At 34.9% G+C, this 12,762-nt stretch overlaps 1 protein-coding gene across 4 annotated transcripts in view; it reads left to right on the plus strand.

Annotated features, from left to right (window-relative positions):
* Positions 1-12,762, plus strand: part of CTXND1 (cortexin domain containing 1) — a 67,942-nt gene that overhangs the window by 8,222 nt on the left and 46,958 nt on the right. The window contains exon 1 of one of the 4 annotated variants that reach the window (XM_074234009.1): positions 9,922-10,099. The exons of the other annotated variants lie outside the window; for them this stretch is intronic. The gene's annotated coding sequence lies outside the window, so the exon portion shown is untranslated. Of the gene's footprint in view, positions 1-9,921; positions 10,100-12,762 lie in introns of those variants that run through there. 4 annotated transcript variants of the gene reach the window in all.

Here is a 12,762-nt window from a genome sequence, read left to right on the forward strand (position 1 = left end):
GTGAGAGGTTATAGTTTATAAATTTCTCATTTGATCCTTGCAACAACTATTCAAGATATTTGCTATTATTATTCTTGTTTTACATTTTAGAAAACTGAGAGACAGAGGTTAAGTGTCTTTCCTAAGATCACACAGTATATGTATGTATATATATATATATATATATATATATACATATGTATATATATATAAATTTATGTTTGAACTTAGATCTTCCTAACTATAGACACAACATTCTATCCACTGCATTACCTAACTGCCTCTAAGATTAAAGGACCAGACATGATGAACTGTTTTTTTAGTTTAATTTTTTATTTTACTTTTCCACATATTTCCATGTAAATACAATTTTTTAGCTTCCATTTTTAAAAATTTTGAGTTTCCAAATCTTCATCCTGCCTCTCTCTCCTCTCTCCTACTTAAGAAGGCAAGCAATTTGATATAGATTATATATGTGCAACATGAAAAACATTTCCATATTAGCCATGTTGCAAAAGAGTACACAAACCAAAAAAAAAGACAAGAAAAATAAGTAATTTTTTTTTAAAAAAAATCTTCATTTAGACTCCATCAGTTCTCTCTAAAGATCCTTCAGAATCTCTCAGGACCCCTTCTCTGAATTGTCTTGGATCATGTATTGCTGAGAATAGTTAAGTTATTGACAATTGACCATCATACACTATTGCTGTTACTGGATACAGTGTTCCATTGATTCTACTTGCTTCATTTTGTATCAATTGGACTATTATTAAAGATCCATACAGATCTTACATTTCATGATACTTTAGTTTATTAGAATGACTACAGCCAGTAAAAACTGATTTGGAAAGAAAACTCTGAAAGCCCAAATTGAGGAATTCAGAATTGATGTCATGGTTTTTGGGATTTTGAGTTTTGAAATTAGGGTCAACTAGGCAGTATAGTATAGTGAAAAGAACATTGGATCAGGAGTCAAAAGATCAAGGATATGACAGAACTACTTCTGGGACTGAGGAAGAGAAGCTGGTTTTTTAGACTATCCTAAATAGCTGGATGGACCTTAGAGATATCTGATCCAGTCTCCTGATCTTATAGATGAGGAATTTGGGATCTAGAGAAGGGAGATGAGTTACCATAGAAGGGCATTAGTAAGGAATGAATTGAGTTGAGAATGGAAGGAAAGGACTTCTGAATTTTAGAATCTAGGTCTTGTTTTTTAAATAGAATGTTAGCTTTCCTTAGACTACATTACTTACTTGTTGAATGAAGAAAAATGTAAAATTAAAGAGAAAAAAGAATTTGAAAATGACTCTCAATAAGTGTACAATATACATCTAAGTTCATTATTTTCCACTCTGTGCATTTTCTCTACCATTTTCTTGCTGAGACTAAGGCTCCAAATTCAGCCACATTTTGTGAGGGTTTTTTTTTTTTGACCATGGTGTACATGCTATCACTGAAAATTTAACAATGAAGCCCCCCCAGTTATTACAACTGGCCCTAGCATATCCCTAAATGTACTCAATATTTCCTGACATCATTCCCCTTCATAGAATTTGGAAAGTATGTCAGAAAATAGAATACTTGAGAACCTCTTGGTCACATGTGACCCTATGGAATTGGGAAACTAGAATTGGATCAAAAGAATCGTGGTTGCCAAAATGGTTCACTCCAAGCTTTTTCTGGGATGACTATGATTTAGAGGATAATTGGAGGAAAGCACTAATTCTGCCTCCTGGCATTCTAGGAAGGAAGACCAATTTATTGCTAAAAGTGACCTACTTTCTCTGGGGTCCTGAGAACTTTCATTATTCACTCAAGCCCAGAGAAACCTCCCTGGGGAGTGATTTGCATAGAATAGGAAAATTTCCTGATCCACATGAAATCATAACTCATGACCTTAGAGAGGTTCTTGGATTAAGGTCATGGGTCCAAAGATCTCAAAGCACTCAACCACAGGTCAGAATTATTCTGTGAGAAGCTTGCATGGATTTCCAGGACTTCCCTATGTGGGAATGTGTTCTTCTATGAAATAACTGTGTATTTACTTAACATTTCTGTACTTATCTATGTCCATACTCTTTCCCCACTAACAGAATGTTTGCTCCATTATTGTATGATTATATATAATAGAAGTTTTGACAATCTGAAAGATAAGCAGAGAAAAATCAGCTTAAATTTGGCTTAAATTTTCCCAAAAGTCATATCAGAGCTCTTACTGAGTTATCCAGGATAAGCAAATGCCTGTCTGGTAAAGAAAAATCCCAAATGCTTCTGTATTTCCTTACTATCAGTACTGTCCTATAGAAGATTCAGCTCTTTAGCTAGAGTTTTTTGCCCTCATTTTTCCCTTCTATACTCAATGAGAATGGAAGGACAAGAAAGCTATTAGGTTATAGACATTTGAGATCAGTCTGTCCTTGTATTTTGACATTTTTGACATATTTCTTCAAGTTGTGTAACTTCATGATGGAGGTTATGTTTGAGGTGACTAATAATATCTCAAATTCAGAAATCATTTTAGATTTTACAGAGGACTTTCCTCATAACAAGCCTGAGAAGCAGATTGTGTGTGTATTGTTAGCTCTATTTTCAAAATGAGAAAACAAAAATTTAGAGGTGAAATAATTTGCCCATAACCTCATGCCTCTTAAGGGTGAACCAAACTCTGATCTTCTTCCAAAACCAGTGTGCATATGACCATGTGACCTTAATGATTTTGAAAGTCTCTTTTATAAGTCAATGCATAGTGGGGATGACATATTGTGAGCTGCTTTAATTATTTGTTGTTCACTGTTCAGTCATATTTGACTCTTCATGACCCCAATTGAAGCTTTTCTTGATAAAGATACTGAAGTGGGTTGCCATTTTCTTCTCTAGATCACTTTAGATGAGGAAAGTGAGGTAACAGGGTTAAGTGACTTTCCCAGCATCACACGGCTGGAATGTATCTTAGGCTAGATTGGAACTCAAGGTCTTTCTGACTCCAGGAGCATATTATTCATTGTATAATACAATCTCTTGCCAGTGCTTTACTCTTAGAGGCCACAAATTCATTCCATTCATTTGACAAATATTTATTGAATTCATATATAGTGCACTATATGATTGGACATACAAAGACATAGTACAAGACACAGTCACAGTTCACATGGAGTTTATAGTCTAAACCACTGTATTAAACTGAATTTTTATTTCTGGAAATTTCAAATTCACAAAATAGTCAATTGAAGCAAATTGCTCTTGATCCTATAAATGGAAAAACTATTTTGTTGCTGTTATTTTGCAAAGGAGCCTGGAAAATAATTAGCTAAGCCTTATTTACTGAAGAACATTCATGTGAAACAGATTTACATTATTGTCACATCACCACACTACTTGAATGTGTAATCAGCCCCTAACTAGTCACTTAACAAAATCTGCTTTTTAGCTACCAAATATTTATGTATGACTTCTATGAGCTTAACAAATAATCTATTCATTTTAAAAATAAAAAATAATTACTCTCATTTCCCTAGTGATATTACTCAGTCTCAGAAAGCTCCTCAACCATAATAATTAGTCATTAATGTTTTATTATTATTAATTATTATGATTATTGAACCAAAGTGATATAATAAAAAAAACACTTTACTGAAATTCTGGGACTTGAGTTTTAAATCGCACTCTGACACTGTTTAGGGCAGTATCTTTGCCAAGAAAATTGCACTTAGGGTCATGGAGTGTCAGACATGACTGAAAACAACTGAACAATAATAACAAACTGTATAGTTGTGGGTGAATCACTTACTCTCTCTGGGACTCAGTTTCTTCATCTTCATAATGGACTATATTATATCTAAAGTCAATTCCAACAATATAATTCTAAGATTCTAGTTGGCTTCCATTCTTTAATTATCCTCAGGGGTATAGTACTTACTGAAATATATAATCAATCTTTTAGACCACTAATGAATGAGATGGTTCAGAGGATAAATCATAGTATCAGTGGTAATAATGACTTCTGTCTATATAAGCATTTTACACTTATTACATACTACAATACCAATAATAGCTAATACTCACATAATATTTGCCAGGTAACAGATACTATCCTAAGTACTTTAATTATCATCTTGTTTGGTCCTCACAACAAACTTGATGAGGAACCAAGACAAATATAGTTTAAATGACTTGCCCAGGATCACAAAGCTAGTGTCTGAGGTTAGATTTGAACTCTGGTCTTACTGACTTTCAGTCCAGAGCTCAATACATTGTGCCACTAGTTGATAATTACTGAACCTTGAGTCAGGGAAACTGGAGATTAAAATCAGTCTCAGGCACTGAGGATCAATCATTTGATCCTAAGCAAGTCATTTAATCTACTTTTCTCAGTTTCCTCATTGATAAAATCAAGATTATATTACTACCCATCTCCCAGCCTAGTTATCAGAATAAAATCAGGTAACATTTGTAAAATGCTTTGTCAACCTTAGAGTGCTATATAAATTCTGGCTATTATTTGTTTCAGAATAAAGGCTTATTAAAAGAAACCAATGGATATGATATATGCCACATCAAACAACTTTCAGTAATGATCACTTATTACAACTGACATAAAGGAAATGTTTATTCTGGGATGGAACTAAATGAACTCTTCCCTTCCAGTACTGATTCTGAGATTCTGCAATTCTATGATACACAAGTCCCAAAGAAACCAAAATAATCATTCTTCTCAAGGATCACATTGAGCTTTTACTGTTCATCTCTAGCTCCTCACACGCCCACCACCACCCCAATAATCACCTTGTATTTATTGATGTTTGGCACATACTAATTTGTGTGTAGGATATAGGTCCCTTGAAGGCAAATCTAGTTTCATTTTTTTTCTCTATCCACTCTGTCATGTTGTCTCTCTTATATAGCATTATTTATTCAGCCATTTTCTCATTGTGTACATATGGGTTATTTCCAATTTTTTGATCTTACAAATACAGTAGCTAAAATATTTTCCATATAGATAGGTCCTTTATGATTTCCTAGGGATACAATTCTAGCAATGGAATCACAGTGTTGAAGGATTCGATCAGTTTTATGACTATGTATTGCTATACTGCTTTACAAAATGTTTTCACCATCTGTGGTTTCACCAACAATATATTAGATGTTTCTCCTCACCTCACTCAACAGTGGAGCTGTGCATGGGGATTGAGGGGAAGAGGAAAGGGTTTGGGAGATTATTTTAGTGGCTATAAAATAGCATCTTCAGGTTATCTTTATGTCTTTGATAATGTATCTTTTAGGTAAATATTAGCAGTTTGTGTTTCCTTCTTCATAAACTATCTGTTAATGTCTCTTTTGTCATTGAGGAAAGATTGTATTTTTAGTTTTATAGTTTTATTTGTAATAGGTGTGTCAGCCCTCCTATTTTGTAAAGTGTTTTGAAAACTATTTCTTTTTAGAAAGATATGAGATTTTCTTTTATGAATCTGTGATTTTCCTATAAAATGATGGGGTATAAATACATACTAAGTCTGATTTACTCCTTTGATATGGAATCTTTTTGTATAATATTATGTCCTTCCTTTCCTTTCAGCAATTTCTGGTTTGTCCAGAATCATTATCATCATTCCTACTTTCTGTGATTCGGAAGCAGCGGAGCAAACTATAAAATGGCCTTTCTTTCTGAACCTATTTAGATTTTTTTGAATTCAGGTTCTTTTCTGGAAGAAATGTATTGTTAAATGTCTCTTTTTAATCAATTCTACAACTCTTTTTTTCTGTGACTATAATTTTATTGTCATAAAGAACTTCTGAGGTCGAGCCTCAGACACTTAATAATTACCTAGCCTAGCCATGTGGCCTTGGGCAAGCCACTTAACCCCATTGCCTTGAAAAATCTTAAAAAAAAAAAAAGAACTTCTGAGGAAGAAATTCCTCTCCTGATGCAGATTGGCAGTTGCATTGCACTTTGGCTTTAGAGAATTGAGATGTTAAGTAAATTTAATGGATGCAGGACTTGTTTCTAGGGCTTCCTGTGGCTGAAGAGAGCTTCTATGCTCTATATCCTTCTGCCTCTCATTATACCAATGTACTGCAATTAATAATAATAATTGATTACTGTTTTTGAAAACTCTTCAAAGTCTTTTTTGGTCTCATATATGCACCTTGGGTCTTCATAAAGCACACTGAGTTTTGCTAAGGAAATAATTCAGGATCCATGGCCCATACCTCTTTGCTTCATAAAAATTGTATTCTAGGGTGTATGATCCTTGAAAAGTCTACAGTGTTCTTAATTAGTGAATGACCTTATTTGGTTAGAGAACTAGAGATGGCTAGTATTAGACAGGCTAGAAGGATAGAATGCTTTCAGATTATGGAGACTGTTCATTGCCAAATCAAGGGCTGTGTGGGACACAGTGGATAATAGGGAGTCATTGAAAGGTTTAGGCAATCATCTTTTTTTTCCATTCTACTATTATAGAGAAGTTTGTTTTATTTCTGAAGTTCAGAATAAAAAAAATTCTTTTTTTTTAAAAAAAGAAAGTTTTAGGGGCAGCTAGGTAGCACAGTGGATAGAGCAGCAGCCCTGAAGTCAGGAGGACTTGAGTTCAAATTCTACCTCAGACACTTAATAATTACCTAGCTGTGTGACCTCGGGCAAGTCACTAACCCCATTACCTTACAAAAGCAAAAGAAAAAAAAAGTTTTGGCAAAGAAGTTACTTGACATGATTGATGAATAAGGAAAATAAGGTTGTCATTATGTGAAAAATAGTTTCGGAGGAAGATCTAGCCTATTCAGTGACTACCCCACACTTACGGCCTTCTCTACTCAAATACTGTTCTAATCATTCTGAACTGTTCTCTGTTCCCAAAAGAGTTTGCTTTTGCTAAATCTCTCTCACTGGAATGTTTCTCCTTATCCATTTCTGTCAAAAATGCTCCGTATTCTTTAAGAACTACTATCTCTCAAGTTCCTTTTCCTCAAAGAACTCTTTCCAGGCTAGTAGAACTCAATGTGATTTCTTGTTTAAATTAATATCATTCATTGTCTCTACCATTCATTTGGGAAATTAAAGCCTTACATTTTTGTCCTTAGCATTACTTGACTTCTTATGTTTTCATGCCTGTCTGTCAGCAATCTTGTATTTTTTTGCCTTTATCTCCCCTCAGCACTCAGCACAGAGTCTTATAACAGTGTTCAATTGTAATTGTTTGTCCTTCCTTCTTAAAGAGGACCGTGATATCAGGAAAATGATGCCATGACTTGCAAGTGAATTAGATTTAAGTGAGGGAGTGCTGTGCAAAGTCACTAATCTCATACTCTCCTCCAGTGCCATCTGGGTCCAGTGGCAAGATTTAGAATGTTTGCTGATTTCTTCCCTGCAAGTTTATTTATATTTTTTCAAAGAGTTATGCTTGGTCAGAAAAAATCCCTTGTCCAAAAAGGGTGACAATGATAATGATAGAGGAGCTTTCAATTTTCAGTCTACTAGCATTTTTAAGTACCTTCTTTGGGTCAGACACTGGCCTTAGGGAATGCTAGGGAAACCAAGAAAGGTAAAAAAAAATCCCTATTCTCAAGAGCTCCCATTCTAAGGAGGGGACAACTACCCTAGCCCCACACCCACAAACATCACACATTATGGATGACAAATAAAGAACACAACAATTGGGAAATACAATATAAATATCAGGCCCCTGAAATGTGAGAGTAGGGTGGGGAGAAAGGGCATAGCAGAAGGAAGGAGGCAATATGTAAACAACTATGTTTAAACAAGATATATGTAGAATAAATTGGAAGCAGTCTCAGAGGTAAAATACCAAGAATAAGGAGGATTGGAAAAGATTTATTGCAGAAGGTGGGATTTTATTTGAATTTGGCTTTAAATATCAAGGATTTTATATTTGATCCTGGAGGTAATAGGGAGTCAATGAACTTTTTTTTAAAAAAGAAAGATGATATTGTTAAATCTGTATTTTAGGAAGATCAATTTGACAGAGGATGGATTGGAGAGGGAAGAGATTTAAGAAAAGCATCTTATAGGTAAATGTTTTTCTACCTGATATATAAAGAGGACCCTGACTCTTTACTTCATATTTTCAGAAGACTTAATAGATGTGCAAATGTCTAGTATTAACAAAATATTTCAAGTCCTTGAAGATGTTTTAGCCTTTACTATTCATTCCCATTGCAGTGTTTGAGATTGCCATCTATTTTCCAATCTTTGTGTTCCTCTGTAGTCATCAATACTGTGTGATATTTACAGGAGAGGGTTTGGATAATGACATACTCAGTGATACATGCTTTCCTCTCCTTTTTTCATTTTTTTTTATTTCTCCAGGGGCTGTTGCTTTCAAATTGATCCAGAAAAAAAAATGCTACCTGTAAAACCCTGTGGGAAATACATGAATCTATGAAATGTTGTTCCATGTTTCCAGAAGCCTATATATTATAGGGGTAGATAAACTACATATGTGAATAATGATAATACAAATTAGGCACTAATGGAATCCATTCAGCAACGTCCTTGATATATGTTTGACTACACCCCATGTGAAGGACCTCACCAAAAGGGGTCCACTTGAAGTAGGTTCTTTAACATTGGAGGCCTTCAATTATGGTTAGTTTTGATTTCTCACAAAGTCAAAATGAAAGCAAGCCAAATTCACTAAAGATTATTTAGTAACTTTCCAAAATGCTACCTGTGAAACCAATTACCATAAACTTTAAAATAATTTTATGCTGTGGTAAATTTCCTTTTCTATTCTTACATAAAAAGCTAAAAAATGCCAATATATTTAAAAAGTCTAATAGTTGTATGAGGAAACTTGTTCTCAACATTTTCTTCCTTTTGGCCTTTTGGATGAAATGGTCCCAAAGTATGAGTGACTGTCAGATCATTAACACATGAAACAAGGACCTCAAAAAAACCCAATTAAGTAGAGAGATCTCCTCATTCTCTAAAAAATGGGGGGGGGATATAAGAGATTCTACCTGAATTCTAAAAGAAAAATCTACTTAATCAAATAAAAAAAAATACTTGAAACTTGAGAAACATTTCTGAGGGGCGGCTGAGTGGCGTAGTGGGTAAAACACTGGCCTTGGAGTCAGGAGTACCTGCGTTCAAATCCAGTCTCAGACACTTAATAATTACCTAGCTGTGTGGTCTTGGGCAAGCCACTTAACCCCATTTGCCTTGCAAAAAAATAGTAAAAAAAAAACATTTCTAAAGTAGATGAGAATCCCATTCTTTTGAATACATGAAAAGGGATTTATTCAAGGGTCACAGTACAAGGAGCCAAATAGATGCTGTTCACTTTCTCACCCAGAAAATAGATTCTAAATTAAATTCAGTTAGAAAGTCAGGGAAGGACCTTGGACTATTGATTAAAAAATGAAGAATCTTTCTAAGCAACTACTACTACTATTACTTTGGCTCTTCAAAATAAATCTGGATCCGATTATTAATTGATTTTCTTTTTTCAAACATAGACTGTTACAAACCCATTCCATTGCTTCCTTATCTTCAACACACACACACACACACATATACACAAACACACACACACATTTTAAGGTTCATACTAATAATTTGAGAACTGTTCTTAAGTTCTAGAGAATTACTTGGCTTATTCCCAAGACAGTAAGACTGATCCCCAAGTCTTAGAGGCAGTATCTTATAGGAAAAAAACATTGAATGTGGAGTCAGAGGAATTGGGTTCAAATGCTGACTTTTCTATGAAATAATCTGGGCCTTAGTTTACTTTCTATGTCAACTGAGAGATTATCACTAAATGATTTCTATGGTCCCTTTCAGCTCTTATTTCTATGGTAAGACACATACATATATACATGTATATGTATATATATGTATATATATATATAATGATATATATTCACACAAAATTCCAGGGATATGGAAATCATAATCTTTCTTATTTTTTTGTTTTTTTCCAGAGTTTAACAACTCTTTGGCAAGGGATTTCTTCCTTCGATGATCCATTTGGAGGGAAAACCCTCACTGGTTTAAGAAGGAAAAAGAGACATATTTCCGTCCCACACACATACAGACACCCTAACTCCAGTTTAGTGCTATGTTTTACCATGTGACTTCCCTACCATCCTCATGATATGTGTGAGTATTCCCTTTTCTCCCCATTTATTTTTCCTACTTTTAGCTTGGGTAATAGTCTTCAAATCAATTCTATCATTCCTGGAAGAGATGTGTTAATCAATAGTTCCATAACTCCAATCCCATCCTCTGCTGTCCCAAACCCTCTTTCTTGGCCTCCACTCCTCCAAAGATGTTGTCTTCTATAAGAAGACAAGCTCCTCAAGGAAAGGAACAATCTTGCTTCTTTTTATTTTGTACTCTCTGACACATGGTAGGAACTTAATAAATGCTTTGGGGCTCTTTATATTTGAAATGAGAAATTGGAATAGATGTTCTCTAAGGTTCCCCCTAGCTCTAAATCTATGAAATCCTATGTCAGCTTCCTTCCAATCAGACACCCAGGGGAAAAAAAAACACCTCAGGACAGGGCTAAGATCTCCTTTAGCTGTTCAGTAATTATTTCTATCATATTCTCCCCAAGATGGGGTGAAGATGTGTGACTGATTAGCCAGACATCCAGGCTGGGTTTGGATGGTGGAGGGGAATGGTTAGGAAGGAGAAGTTGGTATTTACTTGGGTAGAGAGAAAGAGAGTCAGAGATACAGAGAGAGAGATAGAGAAAGAGACAGAGACACAATGCTAGTCTTGGTTGACACATTGAGGTAAAAGGAACATTAAATGGAAAGGGCTGAAATTAAGAAAAGTATTGGAAGGGAGGTTCATGGAAACCAGCATCACATTGGGAAGTGAAATGAAGAAAATACTGAGGAGATCATTTATCTAGCTCTATCTCCCTCCTCAAATATTCTCTTTTTGAGAGTCACCACTAGCCACCCATCATCTTTTCTTCACCACCTTCTCCTCCTCTGTTCTGCAACACACACATTTCTACAATCAATTTTGGAATCATTTAAGAGCTTTCTAGCCTAGCTTTGCCTTTCAAGCTATCAACTCGTAAAATGCCTGCTATTTTCCATCATCCTTCCTTAACAAAATAAGCCTCCTTGTATTGGAGAACCAGTATGATAGAAGACCCTGAGAGGCCACCAGTGCAAAACAATCCTCCTCTTGAACTGAAAGAAAGACTAGATGAGTTCTTTCTAAGGAGAATATGTAAATCATACTTTCCAGGTCCACAGGTCCAAAAGGGTTGATCTGTGCACACTATTCTGTAGGTGTCAATAATTCCATTGCCTAATTCATTCACTCATCCAACAAAAATGAATTATAAAGTCACATCATCCCAAATTTAGAAAGGACCTCAAAGGCCATCAAGTCTAATTCTTATATGAGCAAAAAGTCCTTTTAAAATGCCATTGATCTTTAATTTCCACTGGAAGACTCTAGGGATGGGGAAACTACAATCTATGTAGGATGCTCATGCAACCTTTAGGAAACTCTAAGTGCCTGCTACAAACAGATTACTGAGTTAGATAGAAAATTACAATCAAATAATCAGGATGTTTTCACAGAGAAATGTAATAAAAATTAGAGGGTTGAATAAGAACACATGTACATAAATATAGCATATAGTATGATGGAAGAAATAAGATCTATCTTGTCAGGGAGAGGGAGGGCATCAAAGGAAGAATAATGATATGATGGTGGTTATGATGTTGCTTATATTTATGATGATAGTGATGATGATGGTGATGGTGGTGATGATGATGATGATAGCAAGCATTTATAAACACTTTAAAGTTTCAAACCCCCTTTTACAGATTGTCTCATTTGATTCTCAAGAGGAAAAAACCTTCTGAGATAAGAAAACTGATTTTCCAGGGTCACACAGTGATTGTCAGAGATCTTCTGTTAATACCATCTTTTGCGTTCTAAGTTTTGATGAAGGATGATGAATTTGAAATGGTCCTTGTAGGTAGAATGCAAATGGTGGAGAAAAAAGGGTGAAGGTATTTCCATTGTAAAGGCAGCATGAACAAAGGCATGAAAGGCATGGTGCATATTTGGGGGAGAAGGGAAGGGAAAGAAAGGGATGGCAAGTTAACCAATTTAGGTGGAGTAATTAAGTACATGAAGATTAACATGATATAGTACAGAAAACTGGGGTTGAAATTAGATTATGGAAGGTTTTGAATGCCAGAACAAAACTGAATTCACTAAGCAATTAGAAATTACTGTACATTTATGCCATAGAATGATAAAACCGTGTACTAACAAGAATACTCTGACAGTTATATAGCAATTAACAAAAATAAATAACAGCAACAGCTAGCCATTATGTAGCTCTCTTCACTTTGTAAAAGTCTCATTTTATCCTCACAATAACCCCAGGAGGTTTGGTCGATTAGCTATTTCACTCTTTGTCACCCCATTTTGAGATTTTCTTGGTGAAGATATTGATATGGTTTGCCATTTCCTTTTCCAACTCATTTTGCAGATGAAGAAATTGAGGTTAGTAGAATTAAGACTTGTCCAGGGTCACAAATCTAGTTAGTATCTGAAGCCAAGTTTTAATTCAGTTCCTCCTGACTCCAGGCCCAGCACTCTTATCCACTGTGCCACCTCACTACCCCAAATTTTATCCTATTATCTTCTAGAAAGTTGATTTATTTTCTACTATCTACTATTTATCTTCACTTTTACAAAATAAGTAAACTGAAGCAGACATGGGTTAAGTGACTTGCCCATGGTCACATAACTAGGAAGTTATGTTAACTAGCAAA

The sequence above is a fragment of the Macrotis lagotis genome, chromosome 4, assembly GCF_037893015.1.
Source record: "Macrotis lagotis isolate mMagLag1 chromosome 4, bilby.v1.9.chrom.fasta, whole genome shotgun sequence".
Taxonomy (NCBI): domain Eukaryota; kingdom Metazoa; phylum Chordata; class Mammalia; order Peramelemorphia; family Peramelidae; genus Macrotis; species Macrotis lagotis.